The 17,157-nt window shown below is 46.2% G+C and overlaps 1 non-coding gene across 1 annotated transcript; it reads left to right on the top strand.

The window, feature by feature from the left end:
• The first annotated feature begins 16,255 nt into the window (after positions 1-16,255).
• Positions 16,256-16,362, top strand: LOC113624166 (U6 spliceosomal RNA). Its single transcript, XR_003434252.1, has one exon. It is a non-coding gene; the product is annotated as a U6 spliceosomal RNA (small nuclear RNA).
• The last annotated feature ends 795 nt before the right edge of the window (positions 16,363-17,157 follow it).

Genomic DNA, 17,157 nt, shown 5'->3' with positions numbered 1-17,157 from the left:
TTTTTTTTTTTTGCGGTACGCGAGCCTCTCACTGCTGTGGTCTCTCCGGTTGCGGAGCACAGGCTCCGGACGCGCAGGCTCAGCGGCCATGGCTCACGGGCCCAGCCGCTCCGCGGCATGTGGGATCCTCCCGAACCGGGGCACGAACCCGCGTCGCCTGCATCGGCAGGCGGACTCAGCCGCAGCGCCACCAGGGAAGCCCAGCAATGTGGATTTTTAAATAGAACTTGGAGGGAACAGAAAATAATGCCACTCTGTATTCAGAAATCCCAAACGTAGTGCCATGCTGACCTGGAGGAACAACCAACTTCGTGGCATCGAACCCCTTCAGTTAACAGGACGGCCCCGGGATTACTCACCTGCTGTCCCCCACTCTCTCCCACTCAGTCCCTCCACAACGTGGCTCTTGTCTCCCAAGTGTGAGGAGTAATAAAGTGTGTGAGGTTAATAAAGAGGCGAAATGCGTGGGAAACTGAGGTTTTCCTTTTTCTTTTTCCTCTTTTACTTATTTTCATTCCCCCAATACTTGTTCCTCCCCTCAGCCCCTCTGTCTGCAGATAAAATGCTGTCTTTTTTTTTTTTTTTTTAACATCTTTATTGGGGTATAATTGCTTTACAATGGTGTGTTAGTTTCTGCTTTATAACAAAGTGAATCAGTTATACATATACATATGTTCCCATATCTCTTCCCTCTTGCGTCTCCCTCCCTCCCACCCTCCCTATCCCACCCCTCCAGGCTGTCACAAAGCACCGAGCCAATATCCCTGTGCCGTGCGGCTGCTTCCCACTAGCTATCTACCTTACTACGTTTGTTAGTGTGTATATGTCCATGACTCTCTCTCGCCCCGTCACAGCTCACCCTTCCCCCTCCCCATAACCTCAAGTCCGTTCTCTAGGAGGTCTGCGTCTTTATTCCTGCCTTACCCCTAAGTTCTTCATGACATTTTTTTTTTCTTAAATTCCATATATATGTGTTAGCATACGGTATTTGTCTTTTTCTTTCTGACTTACTTCACTGTGTATGACAGACTCTAGGTCTATCCACCTCATTACAAATAGCTCAATTTCGTTTCTTTTTATGGCTGAGTAATATTCCATTGTATATATGTGCCACATCTTCTTTCTCCATTCATCCGATGATGGACACTTAGGTTGTTTCCATCTCCGGGCTATTGTAAATAGAGCTGCAATGAATATTTTGGTACATGACTCTTTTTGAATTTCAGTTTTCTCAGGGTATATGCCCAGTAGTGGGATTGCTGGGTCATATGGTAGTTCTATTTGTAGTTTTTTAAGGAACCTCCATACTGTTCTCCATAGTGGCTGAACCAATTCACATTCCCACCAGCAGTGCAAGAGTGTTCCATTTTCTCCACACCCTCTCCAGCATTTATTGTTTCTAGATTTTTTGATGATGGCCATTCTGACTGGTGTGAGATGATATCTCATTGTAGTTTTGATTTGCATTTCTCTAATGATTAATGATGTTGAGCATTCTTTCATGTGTTTGTTGGCAGTCTGTATATCTTCTTTGGAGAAATAGAAAGCCCAGAGATAAACCCATGCACATATGGACACCTTATCTTTGATAAAGGTGGCAGGAATGTACAGTGGAGAAAGGACAGCCTCTTCAATAAGTGGTGCTGGGAAAACTGGACAGGTACATGTAAAAGTATGAGATTAGATCACTCCCTAACACCATACACAAAAATAAGCTCAAAATGGATTAAAGACCTAAATATAAGGCCAGAAACTATCAAACTCTTAGAGGAAAATAGAGGCAGTACACTCTATGACATAAATCACAGCAAGATCCTTTCTGACCCACCTCCTAGAGTAATGGAAATAAAAACAAAAATAAACAAATGGGACCTAATGAAACTTCAAAGCTTTTGCACAGCAAAGGAAACCATAAACAAGACCAAAAGACAACCCTCAGAATGGGAGAAAATATTTGCAAATGAAGCAACCGACAAAGGATTAATCTCCAAAATTTACAAGCAGCTCATGCAGCTCAATAACAAAAAAACAAACAACCCAATCCAAAAATGGACAGAAGACTTAAAATACTGTCTTTTTAACCTAAATACAAGAAACACAATTAAGATTCGATAATCGACATGTTCACGAAAGACATGCACAGATAAGTTCATGGCAGCATTATCCATTCTAGCCCCAAACAATCCAAACGGTGTGATGGACAATAGTGACGTGTTTGCACAGTGGGGTCCTACATGGTAAAGAAAATAAATGAACCAACTCTACATGCAACAGTGTGGGTGAATCTCACACACGTGATTTTGCATGAAAATTACACAAACACAAAAGAATAAAATGCATTTACGAAAAGTCCCCAGACAGGCAAGACTAATCAGTGGTGTTGGAAGTCTGGCCAGTGGTAACCTCTGAGAAGAAGGGTTGGAGCAGTAACTTGGGGGGTCTGAGAGGGGTCTCCGGGGTGCTGACAACGTTCGTTTTTGGTGTGACTTGGGTGGTTACACAGGTGTGATCACTTTGTAAGAATTCATCAATTTCTATACTTACAGCTTGTGAAATTTTCTACACGTGACTGACATGGATAGAAAATTTAAAATAATACCAATATGCTAATAGGGAAAAAATACAACAAAGGCAATAGACACTTTGGAAAAGCTCCCCATGAACTGCTCAGAAGTTTGCCAAGGGAAAAGCAAAGGAAAGTTGGGTGGAGTCAGAGTTGAGTGGAAGTGATAGAATTAGTTCTTTTTCTGGACTCCTTGGAGCTTTGATACAGGTGTGTAATTGGAATTTGGGCTTTATAATCAAAACTGAAGTCCTTTGAAGGATTTCCAAATAACTCAGAGTATTGCTAAACATAAAAAAAAAAAAGTGCAGGGAATTCCCTGGCGGTCCAGTGGTTAGGACTCTGTGCTTCCACTGCAGGGGACTTGGGTTCAATCCCTGGTCAGGGAACAAAGATCCAGTGTGCCTCACGGTGTACAGAAATTGTAAAGGCCAAAATACGTACATATTTCCAAAATGACTTAGATAAACTAGGAAAATCAGAGCCAAGTCTAACCCTCCAGGAATGTGTGCACTACTCTGGTAGCTGGGCCTTGGGTCAGAGGAGGAATCCAGGACTGGGTTTGCCACTGTTCTGGCACCAAATGCCATTTAAAAAAATTCCAGTGCAAAACAGTGGTATCTATTTAGACCTGAGCCACCGAGACAATATTTCAGAGAGGGTCTTCTCCTCCTTAAAGTGCAAAATCAATGGGTCCTGCAGGACGGAGGATGGAAGGGATGTTTTCTGGTCTTCCTTGCCCGGCAGGGTCTCTGTTGCCAGTCCTTTCTGGAGACCAGACCGATAGGAGATGGACTTCTCAGCCTTTTTCCCAGCATCTGTCTCCACCTGGCCCTCCATCCTGACCTGCACTGCCTTGTCTCCTTCCTCAGGACCTTGTCTGAGGGCATCACCTCCTCAACGTTCATGGAATTGACCCCTGGGCGCATTTTCAGCTCCTTCCTCTGCCTCCCCTATCCAATGAGTCACCAAGCTCTGTGGCTTGCCCCTTGCCTCAGCTCTGGACGAGGGGTTCTCATCCTTAGCGAACACTGCAATCACCTGGAGAGCTTTAAAGCACAGATACCTGGCTCTCACCCCGAGGTTCTGGTTCAGCTGGTCTGCAGGTGTAACGTGGGCATCTATACTTTGGAAGTCCTCCTGACTCTGATACACAGCCCAGATGGAGAATCTCAGCTCCAGATCTGGCCTCTTCCTCTCCACTGCTGTCCTGTTTTCCCTTGCTCCCACTGACACTATCTTTCTTTGCCCTATTGAGACAGCCTCCTAACTGGTTTGCCTATGTCTGGCCTCACTATTCTGATCCATATGTGCTGTCCTCTTGATATCCTAACCTAAAATCCTACCTCTGACATTCAAAGTCTGCCCTAAGTAACTCCTATCTACTTTTTAACCTTGTCTTACCCCACCCACCGGTGCCTTGCACTTCCGAGTATGTGTTCCATCCATCTACGTGCCTGCATTTTCCTGGTATCTGTTGAGGGTGTGTCACCCATACCCGACCCTGAGACCTGAAGGATCCAGGTCTTGATTTATCTCTGTGTTTATTTCAAAGCACCCAGTATTTGTCGAATGTTTTACAGTCGTGCTTCAAGAGATATGCAGTGGTTTATGCCCTGAACCGGCTCTGACTTGACCACAGATGCACAGATGAGACCTGGAGGTGTCCAAAAGTTCCCTTTGCTTCATCACCATGCTAAGATCTCCACAGGGGGTGGAGGAGGTGGGGTGGGGTGGGCTAGAGAGACTTGCCCTCTGCTAGGCACAATTTGCGCCGAGTGCAAAGAAGCCTGGAAGACTGCGCATGCCCTGGTTGCCCCCAGCTGCCCTCAGAAATCTCCGCCCCTTTGCTAGAGCCTGCCTCCTACCCCTTCAAATCCTTTACTCCCCTCCCTTTGGAGAGAAGGTACTTTTAGAGCATGAACCCTCCTTTCTCCATTCTTTGATCAACGAATCAAGTTTCTGCTCTGCTCTACCTGACATTTGATTGGCATTTGCAGCTCTGGGCAAAGGACCCATTAAGGGGTCACCCACCCATTGGGGATCAGTAACAGTTGTCTTCTCTCAACACCCAGCTGGATCTCCATACCTCTGGAAACCTTCCTTCCTTCAGTTAACACATCTGTTTCTTCTCCACTTCCCCCCAGCACACTGTTTATACCCAGGAGACACAGTCTGCCCTGTATACCATATAGGTAAGGATTTTCTATTCCAATGAGACCGACAGATCCCAGGAGATGGAGCCCCTCCATTGCAGATAATAAGTGACCTGGTCTCCTCTGCATCTAGGATGGTGTGAGTAGTATTCCATCCAAGGGAGAATTGAGAAATAGCCACTCAAATCATTCTCTGTGCTCTGTGGTTCCGAACCCAGCTGAGAAAGACATTCTTCAAAGTGGATGCTCTGTAAATGCAAAATTCATGAGATAATATATTCTGAATCTGAATTCCAGAGGCAGTGGGATTTGAGTCTGTGTTGGAACAATCACTCCACACACCTTTCCCCTTTTCTTGCTCTGCTCTGTACTCTAGAGGCTATCAAATGAAAATATTTAATTTTGCAGGCTCCTTTGTAGCTAGGGTGGCTCTTTACAGAACTCTGGTTCAGGCAGAAGTCCCTGGGGGAGGCCTTTCTTGTGCTTCCCCTCTTTTGTCGACCTGGAATGCAGGCGTAATAGCTGGAGGAGCAGCAGCCATTTTTTCACACTTAGAGTCACATGGTAATTATGATGAAGCCAGAAGACACAAGGATGACATTGTTTTGGATTGGTCTCAGCCTATTAATAATGATGCTATTCACTAGGAATGCCTGGGGGTGTTCACCTGGGACCTTTTGGTGAGTCCTCAGAGACATTTCCCTGACCAGAGCCAATGTTGAGGCTGGACTGGCTCTGACAGATCATATTATAATTGCAAGATGCACCTCAGCAACAACGATTAGGGAACTTTGCAAAAATCAGATTTATTACTCTGGGTTCTGGAGGGTACCTGCCAGGTTTAAGACCATACTGTGAGGTTGCAGGTAGAGAGGGAGAGTGAGAGAGACTGAGCATGTACCTGGGGTTTTTGCCTTTATTGGGATTGAGGGTGGGGTGTCTAGGGTTGCAGGTTCATTTTTTTACTGACAAATTTACAACATAAGAGTGGAAATTAAAGCACAGGAAAGGACACACAGGGTCAGTCCGGTGGTCAGTTATCATCCAGAACCTTCTAAAAGGAGAACTTTATGGGTGGGGGGCAGCCTGGCCCTTGACCTCGTTATGTAGTTGGCAATGTGTTTATTTGAGATGGATTTGTTGGCGATCAAAAGCCTAACGTCAGCACTTATGCTCAGAAAAGCTAGTTGTCAGGCACTCTCACTGCAGACATCCTTGAGTAGTGGCCTCAGCCTTGGACCGTTTACTACTAAGCTTCACATTGTATGAGAAAAATAAAACTCTTTACTTCTTTAAACTAGTCTTTGTCAAGTTTTTCACACACACACGCACACACGCCTAATATCTCTAATGTAGGGGTGGAAAAATTCCTTTCTTCCCTTCTAGGTTCTTTGGATGGTTTAATAATGAAATTGACACAACACAAAGTAACAAGAGAAAATTTAATTACATACATATATACAACAGTCCCATAAAAATATGAGACTCAAAGAAGTGACCAAAGCAGGAAGCTTTTATATCTTTTAGACAAAGAAAATAAATTTGTGAAGAATCGATAAGACAAAGGGGTTTAGCCTTGGCATAGCAAATGGGTGAAAAAATAACCAGGTTTGTTTACACAGCCTGCTTGGCCCTGAATTCCCAGGCTCTGGTGATAAGGATGCCTTCTACTCTCCTGGTACAGGGAGGGCACCTTTCACCCTGGAGATTGATCAGTTGCTTTCAGGGACACAGAGAAGGGTCAGCGTGTTCTTGCAACAGCTGTTTCTCAAATACCTTTAATTCAAAATAATCAATCATATTTGGGGGTGGCTTATTCTGCTCCCCTTTATCTCCATAAAATCGTCCTCTCCCATGCTTCTGGTTAATTAAAGGAGAGGGTTCTTCAACTCTCCTGCTTTAAGCTAATGCTTTAAACGCAGGGTGTGCACATTCAACAGCAATAAGGTAATTAATAAGTAATTTATTTTCGGCAGTTCATTTTTCCTTTAACCTCTTATAAGCCTCCTCCACTTACTACGTGATTTCTGAGAACTTACTATCAGCTGTGCTCTGGCTCTGGAGTGGTCAACCAGCCATGTAGCATTGCTGGCTGTGGTGTGCTGGTAAATGCTTAGGGGTGGGGAGACCCCATGCCATTTGTGCATTTCCATTTGTGCATTTCCCATTTCTATGGTGTAAGTACTACCATCAAGGTGATTTCAAGCTCCCAATAGAGATGCACATAACTGGTCCCTGGGAGCCCTGAGTGCCACACCGGCAGCACACCCCTGGAACTCGGTGCTCCCAAAGATAACATCAGGGCTCTTGCAAAATTCATTTTCTTAAGAGTGAGCCTTAAACACATTTCTTCAGATAAAAGGCTTTTGATGACTAGATCCAACCCGAGGGGAACGGCTGGGAGGCTGAGTGGATTTGGTCCTAGACTAGTGGCTTTCCTTTACCCTGAATTCCCCAAAAGTCTTGTCAAGAGCTCCACCACCTTCGCATTTTCTTTCTTTTGTGTCATTGCTGATTATGAAACCCACCATCTTCACTCTAATTTCTTTGGGGAGGGAATTTAATAGACCCAGTTTTTCCGACAGTTATGTTTAATCATCCATTCCAGGCTGATCTGATGTGTTCAAAATCGCTATGAATTATTTCCACCTTTGGTTATTTCACATACTATTTCCTTATGCTGAAGTTCACATAAGGGATTCTGCCACTAGCAAGTATCTGAACTAAAAGAGGCTGGCCGCGCAGCATTGACAAAGGCCGACTTGGCTGTTAGTGATGCTGGGGAGGGAGCCTCCCCTACGTGGGTCCTCACCTTCCCCAACCACACCCACTCACTCAGACTATAGCGACTTGCCCTTCCCCTTGGGCTGAGCTGGTGAGATCCCAATTATGTCACCTGAAGTTACAATTTCATTAATTGGGTCTCATTAACCAGGGATTATTTATACCTCTATTTGTTTAGTTCAGGTTTCCTGTTATACTTGGAAACAAGTGTTTGCTAAGCAAATTAACAGTGTAATCAAGATCCCAGGGAGAATGTTTAAGTGATTAAACGTCAAAGGTAAATTACAATAGAATATAATTACTATTTAAATAAATACCCCAGGGTCTTTCCCTAGAAACATCTTGGGAGGCAAATAATTTAGTTATTTTATACACCTAGAAATCATAAAAGCAAGATTTTTTTAAATGTTATTCTATTATAATTGAGAATATTCAGATTGATGTGACTGCACCCAAATTGTGCAAATGAGAACTTTGAGTATACTTCAAAGGATAGTTACAGAACCACTAATTATATCCTGTATGGGTTATATTAGTTTTTAACCATAAACAATATGTACAGTCTTATATATATATATACATATATATATATATATATATTTATTTATTTATTTTTGGCTGCTTTGAGTCTTCTTTGCTGCGCACGGGCTTTCTCTAGTTGCGGTGAGCTAGGGCTACTCTTCGTTGCCGTGTGCAGGCTTCGCACTGCGGTGGCTTCTCTTTGTTGTGGAGCACAGGCTCTAGGCACGCAGGCTTCAGTAGTTATGGCTCATGGGCTTAGTTGCTGCGCTGCATGTGGGATCTTCCAAGACCAGGGCTTGAACCTGTGTCCCCTGCATTGGCAGGCAGATTCTTAACCACTGCACCACCAGGGAAGTCCAAGATGTACAGTCTTTCCCTGTGATTCCAACTTAAGTGTGGATCACTTGCTAATTAATTCACTTCTGTTGTTCAGTTTCCCAAGTTTAAAAATAGCATTTATCTGCCCATACAAAGACTTGGACATGAATATTCATGGCAGTTTTTAATTTAGAGTAGCCCAAACTAGAAGTAACCCAAATGTCCACCAATAAGAAAATGGATAAATAAATGTTGATATATTCACACAACATAACAGTACTCAACAGTAAAAAAAGAACAGACTACAGATACATGCACCATGGATAAATCTTAAAAATACGATGCTGAGAAAAGGGAGCCAGACACAAAAGCATTAATACTGTGTGATTCCATTGATATGAATTTTAGAAAAGACTAAAGTCACCTACAATGGCCAAGAGTAGAATAATGGTTGTCTTGGGCGGCCAGGGGTTGAGAGTATGGACGTCTTTGGGGGACTATTCACTGTTCAGTCTACCACAGTCTGCCTCAGGCTCCCAAAGATTCGTACCCAACCTACGTGCAAAATACCGTCAGCCGGTCCCAGAGTCCCCCAGATTCTCAAATCATTACAGCATCAACTCAACTCCAAAATCTTATCATCTGTCTTATCAGATCAAAAGTCCTAAATCTCATTATCTAAATCACTGAAAGCAGGTATCAGTGAGACTCTGGGTATGATCACCCTGGGGCAAAATTCCTCTCCATCAGTAGATACGTGAATTGGAGTCCAGAATTTCAATGATGGGAAGCATCATCCCCCAAGTGAGTCATTGGAAGTGATGATAAGTAGGGCCAATGTTACTTCCACACTTGATTTCCACACTTATATGTAATACCTACTGGGGATGCAGGATCATGTTTTGTTGTTGACTTACTACATCCTGGAGGGTAGTGCCCACCCTTGATGGGTACCACCTCCAAGGTGATGCTTTACCTGTGTCTTCAAAGAATTCTTCCATTGTGCTATCAGGTCAGAAGCTTTGGTGTGGTACAGTATGTGATAGGACCGGTGACTTTGTGGTCATTGGCCCACTGTCAAACTTTTTTGCTGTAAAGTGAGTCCCTGAGCCCATGAGATGTTACGTGGGATCCATATTCGTGGATCAAATATTCTGTAAACCTTCAGCTAGTGGTGCTGCCTGAAGCCCTGTGGACAGGAAAGGCAAACACACATTGGCATATGAGTTAATGCCTATCAAGGTGAGTCATTCCCTTCCAGGACAGCTGGTTGGTCTCTGAATGATGGTACCATTTTGAGAGTTCAGGGTGGCACTCTATTGTTTGAGGGTTGGACATTCAGCCATAGCAGTAGCTAGATGAGCCTTGATGAGTCGGAGCCCATGCTGCTGGGCTCTTGCATAGCCTCCTTCCTGTCACCATGGCTATTCTATTCATGCATCCATTGTGTAAGCACTGGTGTGGTCAATGAATGAGAGGACTGACCTCAGTTGGCTGAGCCATTTTATCTACTTGGTTGCATGGTGAGTACTCTCTGGTGGATGCTAACATAGAACACAATGATCTTTACGCCTAATGCTCATTCCCACAGGACCATCTACAGACCTCCTTGTCCCTTCAAAACTTCCTTCCTCCAAGCCACTGAACAGTGAGCCAAGCAGTTCACCATTGCCCATGATCCATGTATGTTCTAACCTCAGGTCACTTCTGCTCCAAATGGATGACAGAGGTTTGAAGCTCTTCCCATTGGGAGGAGTTCCATCACCATGACTTTCAGGGCCCCCTCCCTGAGCGCTCAGCGACTGTAGTGAATCAATAGTCTGTTTTCAGGGTGTACCACGTAGCAAGCTGACTCACCAATGAACTAAAACTTAGCCTATTATCTCCTCTTTAGCAGGTAGAAATGTACAGTCCTCATCCTGTGGCCACAGGTGTGAACAGAAGCCGGCATTCAGCAGAGGTGGGAGCTATATCGGCCTTGGTGAGGGGCCATGCAGAACCTCCCTTCACCCCTGCCATCTTGGCTACTCCACCCATGGGCCATTGCAGGTGCAACGGGTGACTGAGGACAGAGGCCATTGGACACCACCAGACCAGTCACCCTGTCTGACTGGTTGTAGAGGCACAGAGGCCCTCAGTGGACAGTGCCATGGACATGGGCATCTGCATGCCCCCTGCCCACTCCCCAAAGCCCATCCACATCATTTTTCCCTGGGCCTCCAGTGTCTTTGTCTGCTGGGGCTGATAAGATGCAATACCGTAGCCTGGGGGAGGGAGGGAGCGTAAGCAGCAGGCATCCATTTCTCACAGTTCTGAAGGCTGGAAGTTCAAGATCAGGGTGCAGGCATGGTTGGGCTCTGAGCTCTCTTTCTTGCTTGTACATGGTCACCTTCTGCTGTGTCCTCACATAATAAAGAAAGAGAGAGTGCTCCCTGGTCTCCTCCTGTGAGGACACTAATCTCATCATGAAGATCCAACTGTCATGACCTCATCTAACCCCAGTTATCTCTCAAAGGCCCATCTCCAAATACCATCACATTGCAGGTTAGGGCTTCAACATATAAGTTTTGGAAGGGGGAGGGGGTGGAGACACAATTCAGTCCATAGCATCCAGTCTCTGATCTACAACCCTGCTCCTTCTAGGTCTCCACCAGAGGTCTCGATCCACTGGTGTAACAGTCCTAAATGACATGGATCTCTAGGCCACCTGCAGGCGCAACTTACTTTCTGGCCCTGCTGGTGCCTCATCTGTAGGCTCCACTTCCATTGTAAGAATTATTTGCTTGTGAGTGTGTAGGTCAAGATGGGCAGTGATGGCTACGTGGTCACTTGGTGTTCATGGTCAGGTAATCAGTCTCGATCAGGATCCAGCAGCAGGACAAACGCTTTTCCTTTCAAATACTGTATATTTCTCTGCTGCAGTTGGCATGGGCTTGCTCTAGAATCTTGGGGGTCTACATCATGATTCTCCTGATGGGGTTTGTCTTAAGTGGCCACCACAGACACACAGGGTCTCCTAGGCTGCATGGCCAAGCAGTAGGCACACTTACACCACAGCCTGGACCTACTGCGGTGCCCTTTCCTTTTCTCAGTGTCCCTGAGAGCTGGCACCTTCCATGCCACACAGTAAATGTAAATGTGTTCGGTAATATTCTGAAGTTTGAAATATGTTACTTCCAGAAAGAGAACCAAGCTGTGCTTCCTTCTTAGAGGTGGGAGATAAAAATGCAATAATTCATCCTTTACTTTAGAGGGGATGTCCCAGCAAGCCCCGGCCCATCAAGCTCTTAAAAATTTACTGAATATCCTGAATTTTTACAACAATTTCTCCCACCTTCTGGAGCACTTCTATCTTTCAGAAACCTCCAGCATACTTGCCACTTTTGTTCATTCAGTCTACTTACCATGTCATCTATAGAGTGGACCAACGTGATGTTCTGGGAAAAGTCCAGATGGCCCAGGCCTTTTCGGATTAAATTATGACAGGGGGAAGGAGAATTAATGCAACCCTGGGGCAGAGCTATAAATAAATGCTGTTCTCCATCTCATGTGTAAACTGCTTCTAATCCTCTTCCCGGATAAAGATGAAAAATAACGCATACGTCAAATCAAGGGCTGCATATCACATCCACGCGAATTGATTCTAGAAAAGAGACCACATCTGGCACAATGGCTGTTGTCAAGGCTGCTGTGTGGTTGAGTTGGCAGTAGTTCACGTTTATCTTCCAGAACCTCCACGACTTGGAAGGAGCCCAGTTAGTAAACAAGACAGAGGAGGTGATAGAAGCCTTCACCCCCCTGCACTGGTCTTTAAAGATCTTTCATTTCTCTGGGAAATATTGTTTTTTATTTAGTCTCTTGTCCTGAAGCCAATTACATGAGTTTCTGTTTGGCTTTCCCACTGTGATAGCTCTTACCACTTAGGCCAAGGAACCCATACGTGGTAGAGCAGAGTCCTAGGGCTATCACAACAAAATACCACCAGTGGGTTAGTTTAAACAACAGATATTGATTTTCTCACAGCTCTGGAGGCCAGAAGTCCATCATGAAGGTGTGGGCAGGGCTGGTTCCTTCCGAGGATGTGAGGGAGAATCTATCCCCTCCCTCTCAGCTTCTGGTGGTTCTGTGGAAATCTTTGGCTTTCCTTGGCTTGCAGAAGCATCACTCTAATTTCTGCTTCCATATTCCCACGGTGTTCTCCCTAAGTGTGTCTCTGTGTCCAAATTTCTCTTTTTTATAAGGACACCAGTCATATTAGATTAGGGCCTGTCCTAATGACCTTAACTGATTACATGTGCAACCATCATTTCCTAACCAGGGAACATTCTGAGGTACTGGGGATTATGACTTCAAAATGTGAGTTTTGGGGGACACAATTCAACCCATCATATGTGGGCTCTTCCAACTACCAAGTCTGTCCATTCCAGTTATATTGATACATGGAGAATGGGGAGATGGCCACTGGGTGAGTCTGTGCACCTGCCAGACCTGGGCCAAGTCTGGCCTTATTATCAGCCCCAATGTGCCCCCACTCCAACAGGGGCACCCTGGTGGTGCTTCAGATCCCTGAGTGTCAACCACTGTGTATAGCAGCCCTCAAACTGTGTGTGTCTCCTTTCTGTTAGTGGCTGTGGGTCCCTTTGGGGAACGACTGGGGAATCATTACCAGTTGCATTTGCTGTGGTGCTGAGGGCCCTTCCTCCTGAGAATCCAGCGTCTTCTTTAGTCCATGGGCTTCAGCCCTGAGAAGTGGCTCAGGTACAGAAAGTGGGCAGGGGTTGGGACTTATTGCCCTCAGCATCCCCACCAGCCATCCTTGATTTTGGTTGAATGTAGAGATGGGGCCATACCCCACTGGCTGCCTCTGTCTTGTTCCTCGGAACTCTGTCCTAGTTTCCATGTCCAGGGCTCTCTGAGGAGTGAGCTCTTCCGGCTGCCCTTCCAGTCATGCTTCCCATTACAGTAATTGCATCCTTGTGGCTGCTGGTGGGGAACTGCTGCCCCCAGGCCTTTGTACTTTGTGGATTCCCTCCTCCCACTGCTATCAGGGAGCCTGGTCCTGCCACAGCATCCTGTGGTCAGCCAGCCCCTAGCTTCCCAACAGTGCTTGTGGCTTCTCACCTGAGGATTTCTAACCATTGTCTTCAGATGGTTCCCAAGAACACAGGTGGCATGGTCACTCCTCTGGACAAGCCCCCCGACATGTTCCCCCAGCTCTGGCTGGTGCATGTCCGCTGGGTCCTGCAGCTCCAGTGGGGCAGAGCCCCTCTCTCCCCTGGCCGACCCAACCCTTCCCTGGCTGGGTTATGTTGCAAGTAAACCCAGGTTGTTGGCGGGATGGTGAGTTTGGAGTAGGTCCTGGGGAAAGGGTGGGGGACGCATGTTTTCTTACAAGGCAGGGGCCTCTGCATTGTCGTCAAGCAAGGTTGGGGCGGAGATGCATTCATCAGAGAAGAGTTGGCTACTTATATAGACCCAGAGGGTTGAGGATTTGCGTATTGACTCAGCTGTCGCCATCTGGAGTGTTTGAGTCTCTGTCCTTTCCCATCAGGGCCCTCACTTTGTTATACCAGGCTTGCGGGGGTGGAGTCAAACACCCCTGCAGGTTTGTTATCCTTACACTTAATTCCTGGGCCGAAGCCTCAGCTGGTTCAACCCTCCATGAGTCTCCCTACACACGGCCAAGGAGGTCCTACGGCTTTCACCTTTGTCTTTTATTTCCTCTTTTTTAAAAAATTCAAGTATAGTTGATTTACAGCGTTGTGTTAGTTTCTGGTGTAAAGCAAAATGATTCAGCTATACATATATATATTCTTTTCCATTATGGTTTATCACAGGCTATTGAATAGAGTTCTCTGTGCTCTACAGTAGGCCCTTGTCGTTGACCCATTCTCTATGTAATAGCTTGCGTCTGCTAGGCCCAAACTCCCAATCCACCTTTGCCTTGAGTTGATGACTGAGCCACGTCAGGCTTTCGCTGTGTTCTGCCAGCTCTCTGACAGTGCCCGGCCGCAGCCTCTGAGCCCACAGTCCTCATGTTGCCCCATCCCGAACCTCTTGGTGCTCCCTCCCAAGGGGATCTTATCCCATCCATCGTCTGTGAGGGCGTCATGATTGCACTTGGGCTGAACCATCTGAGTACATTGAACTGTTCCAGGAATTGTCCATCGTTGCCCATCATCAGCCTGAAGTCCATGGCCATCCAGAGGGTGGATGGTCCAACTACCTACTCCCATTTTAGAGTCCGCTTCTTTGGTCCAGTATCGCCCAGACTGTCCTCAGCAGGACACAGAGATGGAGGCGTGTGTGCGGAGCTTCACTGGGGTGGGGAGGTGCTGTCAGGGTGCTGGCAGGGAGTCAAGCAGGAAACGGAGCAGCAGGAATGTGATGGTAACAGAGACCTCGGCCAGCCCCATGGTTCTGTGAAGAGGGGACGGCCCTTCACAGTGTTCCGAACTGAGGCCTGGGGCTGGGCTGGCTGTTGTCTTCCCACACCGTGGGCCTTTGGATACAGGTTGCCCTTGGGAGGGGAGTGAAACCTTGGGCAAGGAAGCTCGCTTTGGCTGGGGACCATTCCTGGAGACACAGTGAAGTGTGAGCCATGCAGGTGACACTCCTGGAAGCCGGGGGGACATCTGAGGGTGTCCCTCAGCATCTGCTACAGGCCTGCTTTGGAGAAGGCTCAGGTGTGCCAGGCAACACGTCCCCAGCCCGTCTCAGAAAGGAGCCTGTCCACCTGTATTCTGAAAGTCACAAAGCCCAGAACCTACTTCCCAGAAAAGAGTTCAGGAGCCCCCAGGTGTGCCTGAGCCCAGACCAGGCCAGCTTCCCACAGGGAGGACAGGGGTAGGTAGAGCACGCGGGTGCCTGGATCAGGGCATCTGCAAGCGTGTCCTGATGGGGCAGGGCCGGGAGGGCTCTAGCTGTCCCCACTCCTCTCTCCCTAAATCCCTCCTCTTCTTGCAGGAACAAGGTGTGAGGCGCAGACAGAATAGTGGACCTGGCCACAGAGGTTCCAAGAGGCTGGGAATGTCTGCTCCGGGGTCAGGCAGGCCTCTGGGGAGAGAGAGGAAGTGGTTCCTCCAATTCGGCACAATGGGCATTTGTGGACATTTTGCCTACACAGCATCCATTCCTACTTGTTAAAAACATCGCATCTCCTCTTGGAAAAGGACTTCTCCCTGATGTGTGTTGCCCTGGGGGTGTCCATCTGTCAAGGTGTTCTGCCAGCTCCAGCCAAGGGGTAGGCACATGCCCCAAACTCAGCCATGCAGACTTTCTCTGGGACTTGAATTTTGAGGGGAATCATCTCCAGATGGAAAAAGGTGGTGGGAGCACGTTCATCCCACTGATGGGCCCTGAACTATCAGTGGCTGAGAGGTTGAGAGGTCCTGCTGTGTAGACACCCAGGATCTGGTCCTGCTTCCAAACACTGTTCTCAGCTCCATCTATTCCTTGAGCTGCCCAACTTTCCCCTGAATTTTGCTTGTGACCCGGAGTTAGATGCTGTTTACAGCCAAAACCCTTGAATGTGATAAGATGCAGCCCAGTCTGGTCCCCAGACACACGTTCATAACCACTAGCTATGGACATGTTGGCTAAGAAACCCATCCTGTTTCCTCCAGGATTTGCCACGTAGGCTTTCAATGGGGTTCATTTTCATCTGGACCCCAGATCGTTTTGTTGAAATGTTATTGCTGAGAGCTGGGAGGATGGGGTAAGGCAAGGTTTCTTATAAAGGACAGATTCAGGTGGGGGAAGGTGTCATCAGCCCTAAACAATCCTTTCTCACGAAGAACTTTCTGTCTTGATGATAACCCTAGATATTCATTTTCTCGTAAAAGCTGTGCTTCAGGCATCGTCGGGACTGGACAGCATCAACGCTGACACTGCGGTTGAAAGTGTGTCTTCCATGCTCACTTCGGCAGCACACACACTAAAATTGTAATGATACAGAGAAGATTATCGGGGACCCTGTGCAAGGATGACATGCAAATTTGGGAAGTGTTCCATGTTTTTAAATGTCCATTGACAGATAAATGGATAAAGAAGATGTGGTATACACACACACACACACACACACACATATATACACACACAATGGACTATTGCTCAGCCATTAAAAGGAATGAAATAATGCCATTTGCAGCAACACGGATGGACCTAGAGATGATCATACTAAGTGAAGTAAGTCAGAAAGAGAAAGACAAACACCATACGACATCACTTATGTGTGGAATCTAAGATACGACACAAATGAACGTATCTATAAAACAGAAACAGACTCACAGACATAGAGAACAGACTTGTGGTTGCCAAGAGGTGGGGGTGGGATGGATTGGGATTTGGGGATTAGCAGATGCAAACTAGTATATATGGAATGGATAAACAACAGGTCCTACTGTAGAGCACAGGGAACTATATTCAATATCCTGTGGCAAACCATAATGCAAAAGAATATGAAAAAGAATATATATATGAGTCACTTTGCTCTACAGCAGAGATTAATACAACATTGTAAATCAACTATACTTCAATAAAAAAAAGAAATGTACGTCTTCTGTCTCTCAGCTGCTGCTGGGAGGTTTTTGTGGATATCCCTGTGATGTGGGAGTGTTTTATTATGATCATGAATTTATTTTGTACCAACAATATACATATTTGGTTCTCAGGTGAAATTTTCTTTTTGTTAAATTTCAGAAGGCCAATAGGACTCAGTGTTTGAAATGCTGCTTTTCTTCTGTTTTGCTGACAGACATGTTTTGAGGTGCTTTTGGGGTGTGTGTGTCTTATTTATTAATAGAACTGAAAAAG

The sequence above is a fragment of the Aethalodelphis obliquidens genome, unplaced genomic scaffold (genome assembly GCF_003676395.1).
Source record: "Aethalodelphis obliquidens isolate GAN/ISIS:26980383/991018 unplaced genomic scaffold, ASM367639v1 scaffold1, whole genome shotgun sequence".
NCBI classification, from domain to species: Eukaryota; Metazoa; Chordata; class Mammalia; order Artiodactyla; family Delphinidae; genus Aethalodelphis; species Aethalodelphis obliquidens.
This window is presented reverse-complemented; position numbering and strand designations above follow the sequence as displayed.